The sequence below is a fragment of the Danio rerio genome, chromosome 11 (genome assembly GCF_052040795.2).
Source record: "Danio rerio strain M-AB ecotype USA chromosome 11, GRCz13ab, whole genome shotgun sequence".
Classification (NCBI taxonomy): domain Eukaryota; kingdom Metazoa; phylum Chordata; class Actinopteri; order Cypriniformes; family Danionidae; genus Danio; species Danio rerio.
In genome coordinates, this window is record NC_141031.1 from 20,260,414 (window position 1) to 20,269,632 (window position 9,219).

Consider the following 9,219-nt stretch of genomic DNA (forward strand, 5'->3'; position numbering starts at 1 on the left):
CGCTTGACAACCGACAACGCCAGAAACATTGCCAATGCTGTCAAAGCGGCCGGATTTTCAGCGCATATACGATGATTTGCTCACACTGTTAATGTGGCTGCGCAGAGAGGGATGGGCGTTCACCAGATGTCAGGTAACAGCGCAAACCTTTCTGTAACCGTGCTGTGCGCTTTCTGTTTGAACCTTTGAGAGTGCTGACTGACAGGTGCGTGAGGTCAGAAAACACGACGAAGCTTTAAGTTAAGATGAACACAGTTTCTATAGCTATACTTTATTTAGAGATAAAGGTATATGACTCTGCATATAATCACTTCACAATCTTGCTGGAGTTTATAGCCGTTTCGCTTTACTTCAGGACGCATTAACACCGCTCTGATGGTCTAATCGTTGTTTTAAGTTATCCAGAGCTGTATGAATATACAAATCTTGAATATCACAATAGTATTAAATATTACTATTGTAACAACACAGACAGCAACACTTTTGCGCAATTGATACCCAGCTGATTCAGTCGTTTCATAAGAGGACCGCGCTTCTTCTTTTTTCCTTGTCAACATAAAGGCAGTGAGATGCGCCTCGTTTTCGGCCCCTTGTTTAACTGCAAGGCATACTTAATTTGCGGGACCATAACGTAGGCTATAACCCGTGCCTACAGACACATTTGCCAAAGAAGCAAAATGGAAGAAGAATATTGCTGTTTGAAACAGACCTGTTGATGCGGCAGCGCTTATGTTGACCTGGATCTGCATAATAAACACAACAAATAGGCTTTACTTTTTATTTTACAGCTTAAAGCATGTACGCAGATTAATGCAATATCATATTTAAACAACAAAACTGTTTACAAAATGTCTACATATGAGCGCGTTGTTGCCGTCTTTTCATCACGCAGCGCGCGCACTTGAACCGCGAGGGAGAGAGAGGAAACCATAGGCTATATCAGGACATATTCTTTAAAATAATGATTTCTATTAAAAATGTAAAAGGTTTTGTGATTATAATAATAACAGCGGGGCATTAAATAAATGCATATTTTCCGTGGAGCGAGCAATTTAAGGAAGTCAGCTATTTTTATTTGACGGAAGAAAAAAACATATGATTGGAAAAAAAAAGCCCATGTCGCTTATTAAAAAGAATCAGTCAGTATTTTCGTTTTGTAATATAAATTAATTATTTAAGTGAAAATAATTTAGGGCAGTCCTATTTATTTTATTCATTTTATTTAGATTATTCTGCTCTTCTGTGCTAAACACTGCAGGTGCGTGAAGATGCTCTGTTGTTCTGTTCCGCTATTAATATATAAAAATAAATCAGTATTTTAAAATGCAATATTTAATGTGTCAGACACAAAATAGACACATCAATTTGTTTAATATAAAATTAATAGTAATCTGACCAGTTCACCGTTAATAACCGATTAATGAGCGGCGGTTGTCGGTTAGCAAAATTAACGAAATGAGCATCCCTAGTAGCTATTTAATTTACTTTTTCTATGTAAGAGAACTTGATTGAAAAATAATTTTCAACATGCTTGAACCATCTACACAATGCAGTTTAGTTCTGTTTGGTATTTCAACAGTATTTTGTTACAAAGAAAACAGAAGTGATATAGCTTTGGATATTTATTTATTTTATATATGGCTATTTATATTGTTAATAATTTGCATAGTTAATATTGTTCTTTGATGTTTAGTCTATAAAAATTTTTCCAATGTTATTTAATAAAAAATAGTTTTAAAAATCTTTTTTTTCCCACCCCACACGAAAAAAAAAAATCGTGATACGAACCGAATCGTGGGTCAAAAATCGTGATACGAACCGAATCGTGGGTTTGGTGTATCGTTACAGCCCTAATATATATATATAGTATATATATATATATATATATATATATAGGTTGGTAATAAGTATAGCTGTTGTTTGCGGAGTTGCTTAATGATCCTCTGCTGAGATTTTAAGAGTTTCAATGTGTTATATTTCACCTGATTTCATTTAAGGCTGTAACTGAAGTCAGCTATTGTTCTGTTTCTGTTTATCGACAGCAGGTGTTCATCACCAGTACTCAATCATCACCTAATTTATCCTTTTATTGTCTTATTAACTTGGGTAATTCAATTTCAAACTTGGGTTTATTCAATTTAGAGAGGGACCAAATACCAAAAAATAGGGATTTTGCTGTGCTGAAAACATTTTTTAATTGCATGTCACTTCACCTTAAATGTGTTTGTTTCTTTTGTTTCTTTTGTAGACAACTGACCAGCAAAAAAACACATTAAAGATGCAAATTATACCAAATGAAATTATTTACCAAAAAAAAAAAAAGTTTCCTGCAATTTGGGGTTTTTCACCAATTGTTTTTTTTTTTTCAGTCTTATCAGGTAAGAATCCAAGGTAATTCAAAATTCCACTTTGTGAGTCGCTCTGTTAAATGATTGTTGCAGTTGTTGAAGCTATTAAATAATATTGAAAAGAAAAAAAATGAACTGATTTGAACTAAAGTGTCAGAAATAGCCAATAGGCTACCAATAAAATGTGTAAATTCTACAGCTTTGCAACCTTAAAGGGCTCCACAGACTATTAAAATAAAATTGTTTGTTGCACAAACGTGTGAGCATTTTAGTGACCTTTCTACATGTAACATTATGTATTGTGGAGTGTGTTTAATGATGATACTATTGTTTACAAACTACAGTGGCACCACCAATACTTTAGAGCCATAATATCATGATACTACCATAGTACCGGTAAACCGTGCAACCCCTACTCCATACTGAGTCACAATACCTGGCACTTTAATTATATGTTGCTAGCATTACTGCAGTGTACTTGGATGAACTGAATGCAGAAATGCCAACTGGGACTCGAACCAGCGACCTTTTTGCTGTGAGGCGACAGTGCTAACCACTAAGCTACCATGTGGCCCTACACTGTTTATTAACCAGGTAAAAGCAATATTTACATTTTATTCCCTAAAATGACTTCATCATTGAAATGATGCTGTTTGTTAACAGAGACATGGACAAAATGTCAAAATATTTTAATAAAACATTTTAATATTAATTCAATAAATTGTGTCAACCTTCATGACATTTTGTGTTTACCTTGATCACAGGATAGCTTTGTGTTTAGTTTTATTTAATAATGTTCAAGTAAAATAGCTTTCTCATTAAATTATTAAGATTTGTGACTTTACAAAAACAATGTAAGAGCAAAGTGTTAATACAATAATAATAATAATTATTTTCTCCTTATTTAGACAGAAGCTGGTGATGTTTTGTTTTCCCCGGGAGGAATAACTAACTGCTTTGCTGTGTTGCCTTGTAATTATGACAAGATAATTACAGATTAGTACGTAATTAAAACCCTCTGAGAAAAAAACAACAACAAACTCACAGTGTGCAAATGTAAACCAGAATCTCCAAATGAATTTATTAATATTAAAAAGAACAAAAACTAGGATTTCAATGGCAACATAAAACTATGAAAATAAGGAGTAGTGTTGTTTTTAAGAGAAGAAAGACCATTTTGAGCTTTTGGGCTTTTAGCATTTCTTTCTTTTATTCTTTTTTTTACAATATTTATTTTTCTTATGGCTTAATCCCCTTAGTCATCATCAACTTATCCGGCATATGTTTTACACAGCGGATGCCCTTCCAGCTACAACAAGCCAGGAAACACCTATCCCTTCACATTTACACACACTCATACACTACAGCCAATTTAGTTTATTCAATTAGCAAACAGTTTATTAGATTATTATTAAAAATAGTTTATTAGAAGATGCAAACTCCACATTGAAATGCCAACTGAGCCAGCAGGGACACAAACCAGTGACCTTCCTGCTGTGAGGCGTCCACAGCTGGACAAAGCAGGCGACCTCAGTGCTAACCACTGAGCCACCATGTCGCCCTTTTACACTATAATGAAAGGAAACGCACTTTAAGAGTTTCTGATTTCAATCACAATACAATTTTTAAAGACAATTTTCTGACCTAAGTTGTGCAACAGCATTTACATACAGCAAACTTTTATAACAGTTTTATAAACATCTGCAGGGCTCAGCAACAAAGACCCGATGGCAAGGGGCTACCATGAGAGACGCTGGATTGGGCCAGTGCTGCCTTGTCACTTTAGGCTTAATTTGGCTGTGACTATTTGTCATTTGCAAACAAATACAGGGGCAGCACGGTGGCACAGCACCACACAGCAAGAAGGTCGCTGGTTCGAGCCCCGGCTCGGTCAGTTGGCATTTCTGTGTGTTCTCCCCATGTTTGTGTGGGTTTCCAATGGGTGCTCCGGTTTCCATGCACTATAGGTGAATTGGGTTAGCTAAATTGTCTGCAGTGTATGTGTGTGAATGAGTAGATGATTCCCAGATATGGGTTGCAGCTGGAAGGGCATCCGCTGCGTAAAACATATGCTGGATAAGTTGGCGGTTAATTCCGCTGTGGCAACCTCTGAGTAATAAAGGGACTAAGCCAAAAGTAAATGAATGAACGAAGCAAACACAGTCTCAGAATCAAGGAACAGTTGGTGCTATTAAGCCTTTATATACTACCTTCTCTGTGATGTCATGAACACCATGTAGCATTTCAGTTCCTCTTATCTGATTGGATGTTGTGGGCATGTTTTTTTTCATATGGTAACAAACAGTACAGCGAAGAGGCGGCAACATCAAATTATGTGTTTTAATGGGATCAACATGACAAAAAATAAGTGTTTTGCACAGTTTGCTGTCAGTTTGGCGAGTTAGCCACCTTTTGTTAAATAAATTAATAATAAAATACCTGCAGATTTCCATGCTGCTCTTTTTGTTTGCATAACACTTTGAATTTTGCTCATTCTACATTTGTTGATATTTTTTAAATATTTAAATCTGAGATTTAAAGACATTATTTGACATATTATTAAAAATATGTGGCTTAAGCAGGTCGCACACCAGAAGCGCCGCGACACGGCGCGTACATGATAGTTTAAAGTATCGCACACCAGACGCGCACATTTGAATGATATTTAACATGAAACTAATCAGATGGCGCTCTGTGGCGCGGCTGAAAAATGAACTGCGTCCTGAGCCGTCGCCGGGCGCCGCAGACAGCCGCCGACTTGCGGCGCCGGTGTGTGTATCCTGATAGAAACCTATGTTTAGAATTCTAAAATACATGGCGCTGCGTGGCGCTGCGCGGCGCGCCGCCGAGCGGCGCTTCTGGTGTGCGACCTGCTTAAGAAATAGCTATTGGCTTTTTTTTTTTTTTTTTTGGTGGGCCAGTGAAAATTTTGTTAGGGCAAGTAAAAATCTAAACCACTGGCCCATTCAAGCTAGTAAAAAAAAATAATTTACGTTGAAGCCTAATTCTGTATTCTGAAGTTTTATTATTATTAGTAATATTATAACAGAGGAATATATACCTCTCCTGATTACATAGCTACAACATTTTAATATACATTTTTAAATTATTTTCTAGCTATTGACGATATGGAGCGGCAAAAATTTGTTTTCAAAAATCTAAAACTCTAATGTCTCAATGAAAAAAGCCATCGGGCCTGGCAAGATGCAAAAAGGTTTTGTGGCTCCTCTGCTAGAATATCTATGTTAGCTCTTTTGTCCCTCAAACCAGATTTGTCACCTTCACTTGGGAAATCTTTGTTTATAAAGTGGAGGGAATGTGGTATATGTCAGTTTTGAGATCTGTTTCAATTGTCCCCTTAAATCCTTCTCTGACCAAAGGCAAGAGTTAAAGATACCAAGATAAGAGTTTTATAAATATCTGCAAATTTGCTGTTTGATAGTTAGTCATGAAAAGAGAGGACAACCATCCCTAGAGCTCTCCAATATTGAGGAGATTTTGGTGAATTCAGAATCTTTAAAAGGAAAGATCTCAGAGATTTATTCTGCACTATTAGAATATTACAACTCTTTACTGGGATCTCTTAAAAATGTGTGGTTTGGAATTTGGAGATTTGGAGTATAATTTTAATGATGATCAGAGGGAGACTATATCCTCTCATTCCTCTTTCCTCAGAATACTCTCAGAATACTCTCATTCCTCTTTCCAAAAACAAAATGATTAATTTATGCATAGGATGTAATTGACCCCTCTTCAGTTAAGCAAAATTTACCCCAATGTATTATCCTGGTGTCACAGATGTACGACCTATTCAGGATCAATCATGCATGTTTTTAGAGAATGCAAAAGGCGATTTTTTTCTGGAAAGCAGCACAGGACTTTACAGCCAAAGCTTTGCAAATTCCATTGGACAACACACCAACACTATACCTCTTTGGTAAAGAACTGAACAAGACATTTGATCCCACTTCTATAAAGAGGCTCAGCATTAGGCATCGGCCGTTAAAAGATTCTGACAGTATAATAACCTTGAATAAAAATATCAGGGTTTCACAGTATCATGGTTTTGTAAAAAAAAAAATCCCTTTAAAAACAATATTTTTTAGTTTTTGAAAGATTTAAAATATTTTGGAACAGTGAACATGTCAGGCTTAATTATTCAAATTAATCATTGACTTTTGTTGTCTTCATTTGTTTTAAAAAACACAGATTTCTTCACAATTTAAAGCAGTGTCTTTGGAGATCTTTTCTGCTAGAGATACTGTTTTTCTATTTAATATTTTTTTAAATGTAAATAAAAAATCTTTCACATACCTTAGGAACCATATTACAGATCATTTTGGGGTTTTTAAAACCTTGACTTTTCCCAACCGCAGTATACCTTGAAAACAGTTATCATGCCATGCCTACTCAGCATCATTCCCCATCTAGCAAAATAATGCATTTTGCTCAACTGGAACCAACTCTTGAATGAAACAATGCTCTTGGAACAAAATACATACTATTTAAGGCGGTTAGAAAACCAATGGGATGTCTTTCAGAAAATATGGATGACTCTAATGAACTTCTGACTCTCTGACCCCCTCTTAAGTATTTTTATAAGTGTGACTTTATTCAATCACAGCATAACTTTGTTCATTATGACTTATGTATTCTGTTTGTATGTTTATTTATTTTCTATTATTTATTTTTATGCCTTTTTCTGCTATACTGGTCTACTGACATCCTTGTCTTTGTTTATTTTTTGATGTTTGTATGTTCATTAAAACCAATAAACAAAGAATAAAAAAAAAACAAGAAAGAAACCATCATTTAGTTTGAATCTGATTGTGGGTACAACTTAACACATGTTTATTTTAGCAATGCCTCGTTGGCATTTTTAGTCAACTTTAAAAAAAAAAAACATATTTGTAGATGATAACGTAATTAAGCAGATGGTGAAGAGATAACAATTAATTAGTTCTTGTTTTTTACGTTGTCCTGCAAGCACAGGCATTTGGCATTAATTAAAAGAGCTGGCGTCTTAATTACACGGGTTTTACAATAGTAACAATAGCGGGTATGTTGAACTATTAGGTTGGTCACTTCTAAATTGAGAGTTTAATCCGTCTAGACAGAGCAGATCACATAGATTAACAAAGACGCACTGTATTCAGATCTCATTCGCCTGATGGAGCATCTCAATTAAAACTCCTGCAGAAAGTGAATCAACCGTCATTTTAATCATTTCCAAACCTATGAATTTATGTCCATAAATGGTAAGAGAAAGCTGTATCCTTTTCTTTCGAGGAAACGTAGCCAAACTAATGCGATTTCCAAATTCACTGACACACGGAAGTCAAATTGACACATGATAAAAAATAATAACAGAGCAAGTTGAGGTAAGGACCGCACGAACCGCAAAGATTGACACGTTGCCAAAATAAAAGGTTCCTTTCACAGCTGCTCCTCTCCTCTCCATCAATTACTTTATCAGCTGCCTTTACTAGCGGGGAAAAAGCACTTTTACACGCGTAGAGTATAGTCACTTTGTTCAAACCATTGGAATTACTGAGAAAAAGATGCAAGTAATCACATTGCTAATTGAAAAGTTATTGTACGCTTACCTCCTTGGAGAAACTAAGAAGACGCAGTGGGAGCATTTAAGGATGCAGTCGCCATACTACCGGAAACTATCAGCCGGCATGTCTTACTTTCAGCCACCGCGAGAGGGCGAGAGATGCTTTTATTTAGCTGGTGGAAAATTTTAATGGCTTGATAATAATAAATATTATTATTATTAATAATAATATTATTATTATATAAAAATATTATTATTACATTAAAAATGGCATTTTAGTACTTAACTAAACAAACACACACACACACATATATATATATATATATATATATATATATATATATATATATATATATATATATGTGTGTGTGTGTGTGTGTGTGTGTGTGTGTGTGTGTGTGTGTGTGTGTGTGTGTGTGTGTGTGACTAAAACAATATCTTTGCAATTATTCTTAAGCATAAAATATTATACTTCATTAACAAAGCTAGAAAACAAACATAACAATATTATAATTAATATTAATGAATAGTAAAAACAAATTTGTTACCATTTAACTAAATATAGTTAATAAATTATTTTATTAACTACTGAAACACACTGAAAATAAATTTAAGTAGACTAGGATGATAATGATAATATATAAATTAGTGGTGGTGATAATAATAAATTTGTTACTGTATATCTGTTTTCAGTGGCTGATAATAATATTGATAAAAATAATTCATTTTCTTTTCGGTTTAGTCCCTTTATTAATCTGAGGTCACCACAGTAGAAGGAACCGCCAACTTATCCAGAGTATGTTTTACGCAGAGGATGTCCTTTCAGCTGCAACCCATCACTGGGAAACATCCATACATTCACTACGGATAATTTAGCTTACCCAGTTTACCTGTACCGCATGTCTTTGGACTGTGGGGGAAACCGGAGCAGCCCAGGATGAATCCCACATTAACAAGAACTAACCCAACCAAGGCTTGAACCAGCAACCTTCTTGCTGTGAGGTAACAGTGCTACCACTGTGCCACTGCAGACATGTGATCTAAGTGAATTGGTTAAATTGGTTGGCTGTAGTGTGTGTGTCTGTGAATGAGAGTGTATGGATGTTTCCCAGTGTTGGGTTGCGGCTTGAAGAGGATCTGCTGCGTAAAACATATGCTGGACAAGTAGACGGTTCATTCTGCTGTGTCGACCCCCTGATTAATAAAGGTACTAAGCCGACTAGAAAATGAATAAACGAAAAATCTGTAAAACACAACAAAGACGATGATTACGATATTTGTTATTATTTAACGAAATATAACAACTTAATA

The 9,219-nt window shown here is 35.2% G+C and overlaps 2 protein-coding genes across 5 annotated transcripts in view; both read right to left on the bottom strand.

Moving 5' to 3' along the window:
- eogt (EGF domain-specific O-linked N-acetylglucosamine (GlcNAc) transferase) overlaps positions 1–8,029 on the bottom strand; it is a 31,930-nt gene extending 23,901 nt beyond the window's left edge. For all 4 annotated transcript variants that reach the window (XM_087273604.1, XM_087273603.1, XM_087273606.1 and 1 more), the window contains exon 1: positions 7,955–8,029. The gene's annotated coding sequence lies outside the window, so the exon portion shown is untranslated. The remainder of the gene's footprint in view (positions 1–7,954) is intronic.
- The window catches only part of qrich1 (glutamine-rich 1), an 821,757-nt gene that overhangs the window by 535,790 nt on the left and 276,748 nt on the right, over positions 1–9,219 (bottom strand). The gene's annotated exons all lie outside the window — the stretch shown is intronic.